Source organism: Anticarsia gemmatalis, chromosome 24 (genome assembly GCF_050436995.1).
Source record: "Anticarsia gemmatalis isolate Benzon Research Colony breed Stoneville strain chromosome 24, ilAntGemm2 primary, whole genome shotgun sequence".
Classification (NCBI taxonomy): domain Eukaryota; kingdom Metazoa; phylum Arthropoda; class Insecta; order Lepidoptera; family Erebidae; genus Anticarsia; species Anticarsia gemmatalis.
The window spans coordinates 3,938,695-3,957,713 of NC_134768.1; the positions used below are offsets into that span (position 1 = coordinate 3,938,695).

General features: G+C 33.9%; 1 pseudogene; it reads left to right on the forward strand.

Moving 5' to 3' along the window:
- Nucleotides 1-10,881: 10,881 nt before the first annotated feature.
- LOC142983508 (odorant receptor 4-like) lies at nucleotides 10,882-18,644 on the forward strand (annotated as a pseudogene).
- The last annotated feature ends 375 nt before the right edge of the window (nucleotides 18,645-19,019 follow it).

Genomic DNA, 19,019 nt, shown 5'->3' on the forward strand with positions numbered 1-19,019 from the left:
GCGGTAAGAGATGAAATGAGTCGCGCGTAATTAGCGCTCAAACGTAATTGACGCTCAATAAAAGGTTTATATGACGACATTATTTGCCGGTTTGTGGATTACGGATTCGACTTGATTAATAGCAGTTACATTCTATTTACTTCTGTAAAATAAATAAGAAGTACCTGTATTGTTTTGGTATTTGTAAATTTACTGACCTACCAATATTATACAATATATTTTTCCTTCCCGTTACGTATAATACGATAATATGTCATCAATTTAAACGTAAAAGGAAAAATACTAAAAACTGTTATTTAGTCATAAGGTCAATAGCATTCCAATGGCAAGGTTCCCTGGAAATTTTATAAGTACCAACATTTATAAAATATAATTTCTAAATATTTTTACCCGTACGATCGGAAATTTATTCAAAATCTTAATGTCAGAATAGTTTATACATACATAAGTACACGCCTTTCATCCATAGAGGTGGGCAGAGACTATAGAACGCCACTTGGTACGATCCTTACAAACTTTTTTCGACCTTGTATTACAGGATGCAGTCCAGAGATAGTTTATATCTCCAAAAATATTCAAGTAATACATTATTAGTACAGAAAATAATTGAAACCTTCCGAATGAGTGTTTATATCGATATTTATTACGAGAAAATTGCCTTCGATCCAACAGTACAGGACATAACTTCGTAAAGCCACTCGCGAGGGGAAATTGGATGAGATTATCTATAATCTTTCATGTTTGGAGTTAGGCTTTGTGCTGACAACTTAAGACTTTTCTTGGCCAATCAAAAAGCTATATTACTAACCCGGGTTACGGTCACGTAAAACCAATCGTAAGTAGCAATATTTTTCTTTGAATAATATAAATGTCGCCCTAAATTGACTAGCTAAAAACTATAATAAATATATTTAACAGTAGATATCTAATAGAGAAGATTAGATAGAGATTTTAAAATGTTCACCTTGCGCTATAACAGCAAAAACGCTTTTTAAAATACTTACGGCCAAGTTAATTCACCCATTACTGTTCCACCCATAGTTCACAGGACTCCTATTGAAATTATGTGCATGCTGCAGGTGGTTGGGACCGTGGCAAATACACTGGTTGAGGACTTAAACATTTTTTCGCGAATTATTTTAAATATCGGGCATGCAAGGTTTCTTCACGCTGTGTTCCTTGAACATCAAACAATGCCTACAAAAAAGATAAGAAAGTTGTAATGCAAGTCTGACACGCAAGTCCCAAACTTAGGACTAATATTAAGAAGCCTTTTCTAAGTAGGATGTAAGCCCTTTTAGTTGGCCTTCCAGCCGTAAAATAGCCAAGCCATTACGCTATCCTGCGGTCAACCATGTCGGTCTAAAAGCTGACCACAATAATTTTTACTTAGACATTCTGTTTCGCCCACAAAGTAGACTTTTTAGTCTCGATTTGTACCTTATCTATAGGCTATAAACATGCTAGGTCAATTAAAGTCCTTTCAGAAATAAATTTAAAGCTGTTTGAACTCTCAATTTAGAGGCAGCGTTCAGAATTGTTGATATTTTCTAAGAATAAAAGTCTAATCTTATTTATTTATCCTTTTCATGCGTAAAATAGCTAATTGAATTTTCTATTTCGTTGCAGATACTAAGAAACTAAAAGATAAATAATCATATTATCAGTTTTTCCTAACTCAAATCGACTAAACTCAAATGAGGAGCTGAATAATATTAATACGATACCATGCGCCAGGACCTTTTTAGAATTTTAATCTAGGAATCAAAATAAAAAGCCTTATGTTGGAACTTGGTGAATACACAGCCAGGCAGGGGGTAGGCAGAAGTTGTCAATCGTTGCTCACCTTATACCGATCACTTGTAGCCATAGTAATTTGTATAAATAATATGTATGTATAAGTTTGCATCTGGTAATTTTATTTTAGAAAGACAACTCCCGCACTAAGAATCACTCTTGTGTCGCGGGGACTTTAACAAACATACAAACAACGGACACAAAGTACAACCAGACCTGAAACAATTATTTGTGGATCGCACCAATCGCATCGACCGTGTGGTAATCGAACCCGACGAAATAGTAGCGGTGTGGTGACCTAAACTACTGCGCCACGGAGGCAGTCATCTATGCAAGTTACCAAAAACAATTTTAAAATAATTCTCCAACAGTAACTAACTCGGCACTAGAATCACATCCAACCGCACCTATGTATCACAACCGCTGCGTTATTTACATACGAATGTTGAATCAAAATAGTTGAAATACACGTCGTTTGTATCAAATGTACATAATAATACTGTTACGTATACTTTATTCAAGTGTATTTGCTATTCGTCTCTATACAGTGTCACGGTTCAACATTCACTACTTATTTGGAGATTTCTTCTCGTTTTAGCAGTAAATAAGTGGACCTAGAGACTGTGGTCAACAAGGCTACGCATATTTTCATTAAACTTCATAATAATTAGATTTAAATGAAATAAATAATGTAATATACGTATTGTCATTGTGTGTGTATAGAGTTGTTCTATTTCAATTTCTCTAAAATTTTATTACGCCGCCTGAAGATGTTTAATTCCTGAAATACTATCGTAAATCTATCTGAATGGTACAATTTATCAATTCTAGATCAAACTACAGTGACACAAATTCTTTGTTTAACCTTTTCAGGTAGTACCTAAACTGTAAGAAGATCCAAAAATTCTCTACTACTTTGTCTAAAATGAAATATTTCTAAATCAAATAACTTTTGTTGAACATAAGATTGAAAATCCACTTTCGTATAAGTAGACAGTATTTATGTGAAGTGAAAAGCCACGTTATACAAAATACCAAGAATTTGTTATTAAGTCGTAAGTCTCATATTTCCTCTCGCAAATGACATGGCGACAAATCGTCCACGTCTTCTGCTTCAAATTAAATTATGATTACGCAGATTTCGTTACACGAGACTTATGAGATGTTAATATCGTTTGTTTGTTCTTAACCGGCTTTTGGTAGGTTTGTGAATTTCCACTTGCAAAAATGGGAGGTAGAGGCATGGTAAAAAAAAACTTATTAGAGTTTCCTGGTTAAACCACTTGTGGTTAAGTACCAGCTATCTTATCGGATGGTTATTGGCAGATGTTTTCATGTTGACACTTTAAATAATATATCAAGTAGGTTTCGTTTACGGACCCTGAAAACTCTCTCTCAAACTAGCATACAAAATTGTAGCCGAACTATGCCTGCATCTTTAAAATAAATAAAATATACAGAGTTTAAAATAAATTCCCCATTCACACTTTAAAAAATATACAACAATTTTGGTTCTTTTATTGATACATAACGAATAGGCAATAAGCAAGATGTTTATAGTTAACTTAATCTCAGATCTTAGATTAGTTAAAAATACTTATAGTTAATTACGTCAACAAGTATAAAAGATGTTTATAAAATTCCTAAAAAAAACCGACAAAGGTTCAATAAAGACATTTCGTGAATGATTAACAGTACCTATTACTTGTTATTTAATTACAAACTAAATAACATTAGGTAGGACAGACATGGCCATAGACAAACAATCGTGAGCACGCGTCGTTAGTCTGTAGATGGCGCGGGCACAATGGCGTCGTTTTTGGCGCGATATTAATTGACAATAGACGCACGCGATACCACAATAAATATGATCGGCGTGCACTTGCGCTTTTAAAAGGTTGAGATGCAAAAGTAATATTATTGCATTAAATGTCGTGGCGTAAGGAATTGCTACAAAATTCGGTATATAACGAAAAGGCATGATATAAAATAATTTCAATAGTTTTTTTGTAAATACTTTTCATATCCAAATAATATTATAAATACGAAAGTTTTTTAGGATGGCTGTATGTATTTGTTAATATTTCAGGCAATAACTACCCAATGGAATTTGATGAAATTGGGTTATGGGCGTTATAATTATAACGCCGGGAAATCTCTACGTCGCGAGCAGAAGAAAATGTTATCTAAAACGGATTTTTGCTGTCTAAGCCAAGCTGGAATATCATTATAAAATTGTTTAAACAACTAGTCTCCTACCAAAAGGTTACATTCCATCAAACATTTCATAATTCCTAGGAAAAAACGCTTAGTCCCAAGTTTAAGTAATAAAACATAAAGTATTCCTCTGAGAAAAGCTTTGTAAAAGCTAATGAAACTTTTTAGTCCGCGTAGGCTTTTTTACCACAGCTAAAAACTTTCATTAGTCGTGTTCAAAGAAAACGTCGGCTTGCATGAAATTTTCCCGCTTTTATAATATTCTATTAGCTGCGTTTGCTGCTTTAGGGAATGGATTAAAACTATTTCTCATTTAAATTTGGGGTAATTTTTGTTCTCAAATGATTACTATTATGTATTTAGGTGTTTAACCACTTTATCATTTTTCAAGAACCTTTTTTGCTATGCGAAATAGCGTAAAAACTTTGTAACTAAATACAAGTGTCAATAGGTACACATAACATCCTGCTGTGTCTTAACTGCCCAAACGTCTAGAAAATAATAATAAATACAGAAGCTGAGATGTGTCTGTTGCATAGAACAAAAATTGAAAATCTAATCACTCTGTGAACTGCTATATACTGGACTATATTACTTACTGACACAGAGACAACTTCCTCTTTTTCTTATTCTTCGCATTCACGCATTAACAAGCATTTTTATCATGCATTATACTAAACTTCATAAACTTTTTTAAACTATCCACGGCAATAAAAATCTCCTTTCCTTCTTTCATTCTTCGTCACTTTTTTGCAAACAAAATTTTCGCGACAAATAAATCGCAAACGCGCGTCGTCCATTGACCCACCTAGTGGAGTTGATTAAGGAAGTCGTTATCGACAGCACAAGACAATACTAACAATGGCTCGAATAAATAGAAATGTGATACATTTAACCAATTTACTTAGCCCTAATATTAAGCCATTGAGCTGTCTTTATTGTTCAATTTATTTAGGCTAACCTAATAGCTATGGTCTCCTTAGTTCTTAGTAGAAGTAGTCAGTAATTTCTGTCGGGCTTACTACATTATAATTTGGTATTAACTTTTGACAACCCTTAGATTATAATAAAGAACAATCAACCAAATCTACAATTGAAATTATAAATCACACCATTTTGGTAAATTTTAAATTTGTTGATCACTAAAATTAATCCTGTATTCTAATAATTATTTCATCATAAAGTTTGCCTATATTATTACTACGCCGTTTAAATGTTATTTTAAATCAGAATAAGTTTAAAATTCCACACATCCAATAAAGTCTTAAAATTTATCCTTTGGTCTAGAATTCAGTATCTTCTGGTCGTTTCAATATTTCAATAAGTTTGTAAGTCTATTGTCAGTTTAGTAGTTGTAGAACAATAACCGTACTACAAATAAGTATCTAACTTGGCCAAGATTGTTTGCAGCACACATTTATAGGGATCTAAAAGTTTAGGTTATGTTATGAAACCAATACAAGAGTAGGTTTGATCCTTATCTAATACATTTTCTCTCAACAAATAGAATGAACAAGTAACTAACTTTGTCGAGTTCGCAGATCTTGCTAATGAATATCTTGCTAAAATCATTGCATTTTAAAAAAATACCTCTTTCTCCTAGTTCTCGTTTGCGGAGCAAAGTTGACAATCGAGATGATATTCCCCGTATCGACTACTCAAATCGATTAATAGTAATATAAGTAACATCACTAGTGATATTAGTACATAGAATAAGGCAAAGCCGCTTCACGCGTCTGTCTCTATGTCTGTATGCTTTGATCTTTAAAACTACGCAATGGATTGAGATGCGTTTTTTTAAATAGATAGTGCAACGGTTTAAGATGCGCCTTTTTTTAAATACATCTGGGTAATTCAAGTGGAAGGTTTAGATATGTGTAAAAGTTGTAAAGGTATTTTTGTACAATTACTGTTTAACCGGGCGAACCCGGGCTGGGCCGCTGGTTAGTTATAAAAATGCCAACAGTTTATATCGATAAATATATTTGTCTATATACTTTCGTAGTCTAGGTATTTTCCGGAAAAGATAAATAAACGCCTATGAATTGTACATGTACATACTTACTTCGGCTATAAAGTAGATGTAAAAACTTCTTAATCTAAAGTACCTCTTAATAACACAATTAAGTAGTTACCTAAGCATTTAAGATTCTTCAACTGAAGGATCACTGGAACACAAAGGAACCTTCAAGAAATCTTATGTAACCGTTAAAAGGTGTTTAATGGTCATTACTATTGGAAGTGCGTACTCGTGAATAACAACTTTTTATACGTTTTATAATTCATTTTGAACTAAACAGCTTTCATCTTCGACCGTTTAAAAATGTGGCAACGAAAACAATGGTGCTCAGAAAGTTAAAATCATGAATAGAAGGTGTCTGAAGTAGAATATTAAGTGCTGCAATTAGGATATGATTAATCATTGAGAGATGAGTTTCACTTGCACTTACATTTACTTGCATATTTACACACATTTAAAATTGGGGCATATAAACCAAATTTGTGTAACAAAATCTTATATATACAATTTCCATGCCACAATGGAACCGAGTTCGTTACCGTAGGTACTCTTCCGAAACGGCTTGACCGATTTTCGTGAAATTTTGTAAGCATATTCAGTAGGTCTGAGAATCGGCCAACATCTATTTTTCATACCCCTAAGTGACACTTTTTTTTATTTATATGGCAAAACAACGTTTTCCGTGTCAGCTAGTGTTAATATAGTTTCTCACAAACAAGAAACTAATAGTAAAATTAGGGGAAAGGCGATGGCTGATAAGAAAGGACACTATCTCTTAAAATTTTATTAAAAGGCCAAATAAAAGTTCTCACAGCCAGTGGTATCAAAAAATTATAAATGCAAATCTGGTAGTGTACAAGAGAAGTCGATCTCGCGCTGAGTGACGTCCGACGTGACCATGTTCCGAGCGACGGACTACAACGACCTGCCTCGCTTGGATAAGGTTATATACTTTATATATCGCCCTGTTAGTCCTCCAGGAACATTCTGTGACGTCAATGATTCGTTAAGATCATAATTGTAAAAAGTATGAAGTAAAGGGTAATAAAGGATTTGTACAGATCAATTTTCGCCGTTCCCCGTGCGTTAAGTCGCTTCCGACTTATACTAATTGCTATTTTGAAAGTCGATTTTAACCTCGCGGGCCCTATGGTGCTACTTAAGTTACTTGTGTAAATCCCACATATGATACAGACATAGAATCATCCACATAATTGCCTATCGACATTCGACATAGCTTAAACCTAAATAAGTATTTAAACTTATCTTAAGTGACCAGTTACGAGTAGATGGCGGTATCTGTCCATGTAGTAACAAATGATAATAATATCTATTACATGAATTATCTATGATTAAAACCTAATGGCACTAATATTATAATGTAGCGGGTTTTAAACGCGGTTTTTTATTTTCAAAGTATGGGTTAGAATACCTTATTAATTTTTCTTTACCCGACATTTCGATTGAATTGCATACCGTGGTCACAAAAAATGTAATGGCTCTAGTAGAGATTTTAGGGCTAAGGACTCAAGTTCTACGTTCTTAAGAAACGGGCACAAAATAGTGAAAAAAGTCTCAAGATCAAAGATTTAAATAATAAATCCGCAAAACAAACTTGAAAAGAAAGCCTTACACTAGAAAAAGTTTCCCTTGCGTAACGCCTACATAGTTTACACAGAAAACTTTCATATTGAATCTGAGAGTTGTTACAAACAATTTTTTTCTGTAAGTTGGTAACATTGTCAAGTAAAACATATAAATGTGACATTCGGGTTCCCTTGTGGGTTCAGTATAGTTTATTATATGATTTATATTGCATGATTTACCCTTGAGAAAGTGATATTATGTCAAGATTTGTTAAATCAAGAACTAATATTTTAAGCGCTTTCTAAGTTCTTAGAAACGCTGTTGCCATTTCGACAACGTTTAGAGAAAAGTTTGTAGGATGGTTCAGACAACCTGTAACAGCAGAACAAATCGACAGTAGATTCTTACGAGTAGGCATAAGGTATTATCTTCTTTTATTGAAGTTCTCATTCATGTTGCAACAAAACAAGAACCTCTATCTTAAAACGGTTATCAGCAGCAAAATAATATGAAACAAGAATACCAAAGTAAATAACTAAAGAGGAAAATAATTAAATAACGAAAAATATAAAATGTGGGAATTTGTTTCAATCGCGTTAACACAAGCGGTGTAACAAACCCACAACAAACTTTACAATCTTAAAAAGAAAAAGTTTCCAAAATATTCCGTTACAAATTCTACAACTGTTGTAAATATTCTCACAAATAATATAAACATTTCATAATGCTGGTGTTGAAACTCACACGAGCCTTAGACTCAAGCCTCGAGGCTCGCTTCACATTACACGAACAGGATTCTAGCCGATATGACGAGCTTTTTCAAGAATTGTTGCTCCAAGAAGAATAAAGTTGAAAAAGTAGAACGACTGTCAAAGGTATTAAAACTTATAGAAACTTATACCGATTAAAGCGCGAGTCTGGGCTTAAAGCGATCATATTTTTGTCGACTTCTAATACAGATTACAGCAAGACTTATAAACGCAATCAATTTTTTGCTGAGATTTCTAGATTATTTTTTGCTATACATAGAAGATTTTATTGTTTCGTTTCTATTTTTTTGTAAGTACATATACCTGTCTATTTATTAATAATTGCAACTTAATGTTAAAACTCATGCCAAAATCAATCAATCGAAATAAATTTATTTATATTTACAATTAAGTCTTTATTGTTCTCAGGTATACGATGTAAGCGACTATGACTCTACGTTCATTATACCGAGAGCAATCCTTAGGCTCGTCGGTCTACGACTCACCAGGGAGGACCCCACTTATGTCAGGTACAATTATAATAACGATCAATATAATACATCTTGTTTAAGCACTTGATATTATTTAAGGGATTCTCATCTATGCTCTCGTCGTCAATATTATAGTCCGGTGTCTTAAGTATTGGCCTAATTAAATAAAGTTACATTGCCCACAATCCTTGAAAGGTACCTGTTGCGAATAAATATCCCAATAGTTTTTCAATCCAGATTGTATTGAGTTTGTCTACATAAAAAATCAAGCCTTAATATAAGCCATAAAGAAAAAAATAGAAGCAAGTCCTCAATATGCTGCTTCTCTACACGGGTATTGCCTTGTGGTATCGACACACTTTATTTTCTGATCTATCAGGTTATTATGGAGTTTGTTCTACTGGTTCGAGTTCTCGAACCTGTTCATCGTGACCTGGTTGGAGCTGGCGAACATCGCTCAAGCTGCCAAGGGAGGCACCTTCCAGGATGCCGTGCAGATCTTCAGCATGATGCCATGTGTCGGCTATCTGCTTCTTGGTATTTTTTTCTGATTGCATATTCATGTACTCGTATAATCGTTTGCCATGCAAAATGTTATTTAACGTAATAATCCTCAAGTATTAAGTAAATGCGGAAAAGAATACTATATTAAACTAGCGGACTAGACCGACTTCGTCCAGGTATAGTACAATTTTATACCGTTGATACCATTTCCGTGAGAATCTAGATCCCATCGATCCCATCTAAACCTTGTCCCGACAGTTACAATTAAAAAAAAATTATTCAATTTGGTTTAGTTGTTCAAAAGTTATGCGCGTACATACATTCATACTACATTTCGGTAAATTTTCATTATTTATATAGATGAGCTCGACTACTTTGAAACTTTAAGATTAACACTTTTTTATTAGCAGTATAAGTATAGTATACCTTAGACGCTATTCTATCTAGTCCATACAAACAAAGTCTAGTTGCCAGTCTATACAATAAAAAACGAACAATTAAATTATGCAAAATAAAGTTTATTTCGGTCATAGAATTGACAAATATAACATTCGGTAAAATACTATTGAAATATAATACAGAAATGAGTAAAATATATTTTCCAAATTCCAGGTTCCAATAAAAGCTACCAACAAATAAAAAACATATTTTAAAATACATTTGCTGTTCATAAAATAATCCCAGTTGTGAAAATATAAAAAGAGCTTTAAAAACGCATACATAGCGATATTACGGAGAATTTATATTTTAACATTTCTATAGTAAAGCGGATTATACGATTACGAACGCTGAAATATCATATTTTTTTCATATTTAGTTTAGTTTTTCAACGCTGAAATGTTTTTATACATTCACAAATACTAGATAATATCATCATCACAATAGTATTTCTAGGATTAAACTTCGTATTTCAATTTGACTTTTCTAATATAATCCACATGACTATCGATTTCAACTGAAGAGAATTTTCATAGCTAACTTTCTGCATACAGCTGAAAATAAAACGTCGATTAGAAGTGACTTCTTTTTCCCTATACTCCTAAGCTATTTTGATTTTCGATTGAAAGTTCTAGTACCTCTCGTTGTTTGCATTGCTTATGTAATGAGTGTTGACTACCTTTAACATAACGGTATTGAATGACACTGCTTCGTCGAAGTTTTAAGTTCGAATCTCGGGTAGATCTAAATATTGCTGAATATTTCTGTCACATTGGGGCGGTGGTCATTTGGTTTTAAGAATTAAAGAAAATCGAACCTGTGCATTTTTATAGTTTCGATTGACTACCCGAATCAGTCAGGAAACTATTTTTATTGTCTAATATTAGACAATAAGATAATTTTCGACAGTTTACAAACGAAAGTCTAAGTCTGACAGCAAATTATAGTCAGCGATTTTACAAGTCGCCTGCATAATTTTTTTGAAGTAAAATCTGTCGGCGGATCATTAATAGACTCCATATCGTAATTATACTATTATAACTTACTATACTACATGATTTACCATTTGTTCATAGCGATGTCCAAGTCATACATGATCGAGGTGCATCGTCCGGTGTATGAGAACTTAGTGAGTGAACTGCGCGACATGTGACCGAGGGGGAAGGTGTCTGATGCTGAGCATGACGTCATCAGCACCGCGCTCAGGGACCTCAACTATGTTATACAAGGTAAGGGAAAGGACCGTACTTAAAGATCCTGTCTGAGACGAGTCATTGGTATCTGGAGGTAGAGGCGGGGTGTTCTGCCTAGTGTTTGAGACTACCATTGTGGTAAAAGGTTTAGTCAGCCTAGATTCTGCGTTACCGAACCTAGCTGCTACCAGGGTGCGCCGCGGGGAAGCTCCTATCATGCACCTAAAAATCCTACGGTTAGGAAGCAGAGCCAATTAATTAGAAGATTTTCAATTTCAAATTAATGTGAACAAACATCATTGTGATGTGATTTGAAAAACTGTGCATGGAAGTCTCATTAGAATTTCTAAGCCAAAAGATCGTAGCTTATAGTAATAAAAAAGAATAATCGACCTTTTCACACTTTACATATATGTTTATCATTTTTAGGCTGGTGATAAATAAATACTTTTTTACAAAGATATTTTCACTTTCCAGGTACTAAACTAAATCAAAACACATTTTTACTAAACTATTTTTTACAAACTTTCGTATCATGTCCAGGTTACTACTGGTGCAACAACGCCCTGCTGGTGGTGTTCCTGTCTCCTCCGTTCGTGATGATCGCGAGGGTGTACATGGGACACGAGGGCGACTACTTCCTACCCTTCTTCTACTGGCTGCCGTTCGATCCTATTGCTAATTATTACGCTGTCACACTGATTTGGCAGACTTGGCACGGTTAGTAATTGAAATAAATTCTGCTTTTAACTGAACTATCTTTAGATGTCAAAAAATCCGAAGAATAAGAACCTCTTCTTGTTATTAAGTCGGTTATAAACGGTTTTTGTCACATATGTACCAAAACACTGTGAATAAAATAAGACTAAATTCCATCTGCCCAATCATATATCAAAGATGATTGAAGTATTGTCAAGTTAATGGCAATTAGTGACCAAGGAACACCTTCGTTCGTGACTATAAAGGTCAATGCGGGATTAGAAATGCGACCGCATTCTTAACGGATGAAAAATAACTAAAACTTATTTCCAAAACATCATGCCAAGATTACCAGTTCATGTTTTTACGAGATTCCTTAAATATAATAAATTGACGACCACTTCCTTTGAATAAACAATAATAGTTTTCAAGTATAAACTTTAGTATTGTTATTCACATTCTCAGTGCATGTCTTATGAGAAAAGTTATAGCACTTGTAATAAACCGGGAAATGCAAAGATGTTGCAGACGCGAAGTAGAGACATTCTTGTGACGACAAAGTTTTCAGCATATTCAATCAGTTCGTTTGTTCTACTTGTTTCAACAATAGTGCGATGTTGGTGTTAATGAAGCGATAGAAATTGTCGATATAAATTTTGCTCATCAATTGAATAGTAGTTAGCAACTTTTGTAGTTGAGAGTGCTGAAAGCGAACCTTTAAGATTTTCAAAATAACCCAAGAAAATAGTGCAGTTAGTTAGTTAGTTACAGTTTTTATTTCACACATTTTAAGATTTTGAATAATTTGATTGCGTCTTAGAAAAAATATTCTTAGATACGGTTAAATTGCTACCATTAAGTGACTTTTTACAAATCTATACTAATATTATAAAGCTGAAGAGTTTGTTTGTTTGTTTGTTTGTTTGAATGCGCTTATCTCACTACTGGTCCAATTAGAAAAAATATTCAGTGTTAGATAGCCCATTTATCAATCAAGGCTATAGGCTATATATCATCACGCTACGACCAATAGGAGCAGAGTACCAGTAAAAAATGTTACAAAAACGGGGAAAATTATGACCCCATTCTCTCTTATGTGACGCAAGCGAAGTTGCGCGGTTCAGCTAGTCTGTTCTAAATCGAGGATCGCGGGTTTAAATATATTGTAACTTCATCCTCAGGGTTGATAACAATCTGGTTCATGTTGTCCGGGGACCTTCTGTTCTGCATATTTCTAAGTCACATCACGACGCAGTTCGACCTCCTCTCTGTGAGGATACGGAGACTGGTCTACGTTCCTGTTGATAAGCAGCTTGTGGACTCCTATCCTTTAGGTAAGTTGAAAAGATAATAACGTTTGAACAATCGCGTCGCGTCGAGCTCCATGCTCACATACACTAGAAATGATAATAGAAGAAAGAAACTCTTTAACAATTTATTGGCAGCTATTATTTCAATACTTTTCGGCACAATAAGTGACATAAATCGATATCCAATTCATACTCAATTACTACCTAATGCTTCTTAACCATAGTCACATGCATTTTTAATAATCAGTTAATGAGAAAATATCCAAACAATACTATTACCTACCCATTTTTAATCATTCAAAACTTTATACCTAGCATCACACATATGAGTCTAAGCTTAAAAATCTAATGACATAAGCCATTATGGCAGCATTTTGTAAAATAGAACACGTTGGTATGAGTCATTATAAGATAATTTGGCTTGCATACCTGCTGAGTGCTTACCTTTTGATAACACCCACGTTTTATGGCGAAATTCGCGCTGTAATTAGTAGAGAAAACTGAAATCTTTGCTGAAAAAGGTGCAGAATATAGTATATAATTTATTATTATTGGTTATAAAGTAAATTTAATTGAAAAATATGAACCGCAACCGATATGTGTTATAATCTATTTTCCGGGCTTGTGGTTAAGTGTCTTCGTTCAAATAACTTATGTGCTTAACTTTAACCATTCACTTACCGCGTTTGCGGTCAGCTCTAGGCACAGCTGAAATTCTTTGTTAAGGTTTAGTTGACAAGTTATTAATTAATTATTGAAGGAATAGAATAATTTTTCTGTTGGATGAATACAAGTAGTTATACAATCAATTTCCGTGCTTTTAAAATTCGATAACAAACATTAATAACGATCTTCTACTACTATCTTTGCTGTAAAAAGTTCATATAATAAAACCTTTTATACTATCCCTATCCATACAAGGCTTCGGAAATACTTACTTTATTTCATGAATACTTTGCATGCATGCTTTTATTGCAGAAGATACGAACAAATAAACACTTCTTGCACTCTGTGTTTAACGGTAGCTGTTTGAAGTGTTAGGCCATACCCTTAGCTTGATTAAAAGTCAAGTTCCACCCTCGTGGCTGTAAAAGCGAGTGCAATGCAATCGTAACATTCAAACGAGTGTTTCTAATGAACACCCCGGCACGGCACCCCATGTTGAATCACCGACTTTCCTGTTAGGATTAATATATAGCTGGCAACTTTAAAGAATATTGCAGTCTTGATAAATTAGATTGCAGACCTATTAGTTTCATGACTTTCATCAGTAATCTTTTAAAATACAATAAATAAATAAATTAAACCCATTAATGTCCCACTGCTGGGCAAGGGTCTCCTCCCGTAATGAGGGAGGGGTTAGGCCTTGAGTCCACCACGCTGGCCAAGTGCGGGTTGGGGACTTTGCATGCCTTCAATTAATGTATTATTAAACAAATTTTCGGCATGCAAGGTTTCCTCACGATGTATTCCTTCACCGTTGGAGCATGTGATAATTATTTCTAATACACACATAACTTCGAAAAGTCATTGGTGTGTTGCCTCGGGTTCGAACCTGCGACCACTTGCGTGGGAGGTGTCAACTTATACCACTCGGCTATCACTGCTATTCAATTTAAAATACAATTGAACATAATCTCCTTCCGTAAATATTAATAGCTATAGTTAAAGCCCATATGTATCACTCTCAGTGAAACGAATAAAAATAAGAAACGAATAATAATAAGAATACGAATAAAAATAAGAATAGAAGTTATTCGGTATAAGAACTTATTCTAAAAAGGATTTTATATATTTACAAATGACCATAATCGTGTTATCTTCCAAAGCACATTACCTAGATATTAAGATGTTATGTTTGTTGCAATATCCATTCATTTTAAATTTAGCTACTTCCTCACTTTTATATTGTGTCAAGCCAATAAGGAATTTACAAGCAAATAAAGAAAGTCACAAAAGTACAAACATATTACATTCTTCTTCGCCGTCAAATAAGAATATTAACTCATAAAATATTCACGACACTGAGTAAAATGTATTACACATTTAGTACCTACTTTATTTCTTAAAAGTAGAATCGTTTACTAGACTTTCTTTCTTCTGATTTGAAAGAAAACATAAGAATTATATTTAACCACAGGAACTTATTCAGACACAAACAACAGCTTAGCAAAAACTAACTATTCGTTTTTCTCTAATAGATAAATGTTCCTTCTGAGAATCGAACCGGTAACCTACACTCGTAGTGATAACGACGTTCACTACCGACCTTATTATCAGGTTTTCAATTATGATCACGATCAAAACTTAAGCGGCCAAATTATTTTGTAGGAGAATACTGCAAAGATTATGCTGATAGCCACAAGAACATTGTTGATTCCTTTACCGACAAGGATTGGGACGACTTGCAACAGAAGGAACTTACTGAAATTATTCTGAGACATCGTGCTTTAATCAGGTAAGTAATAAAGACGACCAATAATTTTACCAACCGGCAAACACTTATGGAAAATCACAAGTAGCCGGATGATCTAAAGATTTACCTCACTCATAAACAGTCAAGGGCTCAAGAAAACAAAACGCTACGCATCAAATTACTTGTCTGTCTGTCATCGGTAGAATAGTCATAGGTTAAATCATTATGGGTTGTTTGGTTAGTGGAAACTAAGCAAAACAAATATAACGGGAGGATACTAACAAAAACTTAAGCACAGCTTTAAATCTTCCGTCCAAGGTGACCCCCTTTAAATCAGATTATTATCATGACATCCCTGATTTCGGACACCCGGTTCTGCAAATCTTTGATAACAAATTGCATGGGATAATACAATATATAACACAAAATTGCGTCTTTAACATAAAAAATAAACTGTTTGCTTTTATGACCAGCGTCACCGATCACAAACTTTGATGACATTGTGCATGTATCATGTAAATTGGGTTTCCGCGAAAAGCGTATTATCGTATAAAAAAAACGCTTAAATCTGGGCAAAATACCCCGATACATTAGTAAGACACACTATTCATAACTGGCAGAAAAGCCTATATACGAAACTGAAATAAATTACAAGAATTTTATAAAGAAATCTGTTCTTTTCTTCGTATGGTTAGAGGTAATTGGTCAACTTAGTGTCAAATTTATTCAAGCCACCCGAAAGCCTTTGACGTGGCTAAACGACTGTTATCTTAATTGACAACTACCGGGACCGTCTTTTTACGTGCCATCCGAGGCTAGGAGACGCCCAACACACCACAACCAATTCAGTCGCCCGTCTACATATTAGGTTAAGTTTGCTTAACCCACAAATCGTTTACCGACCGGTGAGCGTAACTCTACTTTCTTAACCAATACTTATCAGGCAAGTAGTGAAGGCGTGCTTCATCAGATAGTGTTAAAACTGTAAAGCTTAAAGTATGTTTCTTAACGAGTATACGTATTTCAGGCTGGCAGGCGATGTCGAAAACATGTTCAGTTTTGCTCTTCTAGTCAACTTCTTCAACAGCTCGATTATCATCTGCTTCTGTGGATTCTGCTGTGTTGTAAGTTCTAAACTTCTTATATTATATCCTTATGTCAGATAGAACTTTTTATCTAGATACTTCTTATATTTCAGATAGTAGAGAAGTGGAACGAGCTAGTTTACAAATCATTTCTCATGACGGCGTTGTCACAGACTTGGCTGTTGTGCTGGTATGGGCAAAGACTACTCGAATCGGTAAGGAAAGTCTGAACGCTTTGCATACAGTGCTATATTATTATACAATGTACTTAACTAACTTAAAATACAAACTTACAAAGCAAAAAAAGTATAATGCTATATTTAAAGTTATTTGATTGATAAAAACACCTTCATAACTATCTTTGAAAATCTAGACTGTAAAGAAATTTATAATGAAAATTCTACGTATTTTCTCAATCGTAGGCCCGAAAAATACGGCCGTCAAAAGTCCTAACGACAACCAAATAACAATATTCAAAGGAAATGCCGTAATAGGTTTATCTTTGTTACGAATTTAGAACAAAGCCGCCTAAGCTCTTTATAAAAACACTATTTTCCCGCAAAAATATATTTATTTTTCTCTATAAGCCCCTTCATGTCTGGATAAATGGCGGAACAAGACGCTTTCGCAAAAAATATAAAGAAATATTTTAACGTAGGTGTTTGAACTAAACACCTATAAATATTAAAATGGGCACAATAACCGGAGGTATGGGTTGGAAAAGTAATTTTAGTTCCCTCACACAATTTGTGGGGGAATGGAAAGGAAAAGCTGTAGACATATGCAACCTAAACCATACGTTTTGTGTAGCCAGTTATATCCATGAGAAGGAATAAACAATATTTTGTGGAATAAATAAGTAGATAATGAATTTTGATATTTAGAAGTATTTACAACTAATCGTTTAATATCTTAGGGACGTTTATCTACTACTAATCTACAATATTTTCAATTGAAAAACCCTTAAGAGTTTGCAAGACCGTGGAAAAATATCTTGGTAATCTCATTTTATGAGCTCACTGTAATTCCATCGTGTATCCGTGCCAGGTTTAGTTTGAATGAAACAGGTTTTTATTCCACCCTTCCTTTTTGTGTTCGATACAAAAATGGTCCTTGAAAATTTACGCCATCATCGCGAAAACACACTAGGTAGAAGTTGTTAATCGCTGTTTTTTACTTCCCTAAATTGAGGGTCCGCGGGAAAACGTTCCTAAGTTATTGCTGAGTTTATTTTTTTATTTACTTTTCTAATGAATGTAGTTATGTGGATTATGAGGATCTCATACAAATACTTAGATCTTGTTTACACGATGAAAGTCCAAAGGTTGGCTGAGTTCTAGATTATTTTTATCACAAAAGTAGGTACTTGTCTGATTTTTAGTTCGCCGATTGCTAAATTAGCCACAAAAATGCTATTCAACGTTCACAGGCGTCTAACGTTTGATATTAACTTTATTGCGGTCTTAATGCATTCTATTACTAAGAAATGGCAGAACTTGGAGTTAATAAGAACTCATTGTTAAGTTATTCGTTATAGCGAACTATAATAGCCTCAATTGAACTACTTCTTATTGCAGAGTGAGCGAGTTTCAGGCGCTTTGTACGAGAGTGGCTGGTACAAAGCTTCACAAAAGATTAAGAGTTCTCTACTAATTATGCTACACAGGTGAGTATCAATTTTCTTATTCATTCTTCATGGTAATAGAATATGAGGACGTATTGCCAAATAAGATAATTCGCAGATTTTACTTAGTAAAGAAAACTATTTATAAACATGAACTAACTGCTACTCGCGTGGACCGGGTTCGATATCTAGATCGAGCAATGATTTTATATTTTTTCTTGAAATATTATCAGTAAGATTGAATTATTACTGTAGGTAGTGATGCCAAATTATTTCGATTCACAGGTCTCAAAAGGAAGTCTACGTTACTACGTATGGTTTTTCAATTATTTCATTATCCAGTTACACTACGGTAAGAAACTACCCTAACTGTCATAATACACCTTCAGTTACTTAAATAGATATTAAATACTTGTAATTATGTAAGTTATTAACTTAACGCTTTGGAATTTTTCAGATAATTAAAACCTCGTGGTCCTACTTTACACTGCTGCTAAATATTTATAAAAATTGAGGGGTTGACCAATGTTTGTGGTATCAGCCTCAAAACTATAGGTCGTTGTTTTAGAAACCACACAATGCACTCATTAGTTTATACCAGGCTTACACCTCTGTTTTAATTTTAGCAATGCTTTTAATGCACAATTATTTTACAATAAAGTTAAGTCGTTGTTACAACGCTATGAAACATTCTTATTTTACTTTCCCTAAATTATGCTCCCTGCCCTGAGTGTAAAAGATTATCAATTAAGTATAGGCTTAGTAGAGTTCGGTTGTTTACGTTAAAATAAGTAACATAAGTTTATCAAAAAGAAATTAACCAAAATATATTACAAATAGCATAGAATATGTACGTTTTCGGTAATTTATATTTAAGTCACTTCGTAAA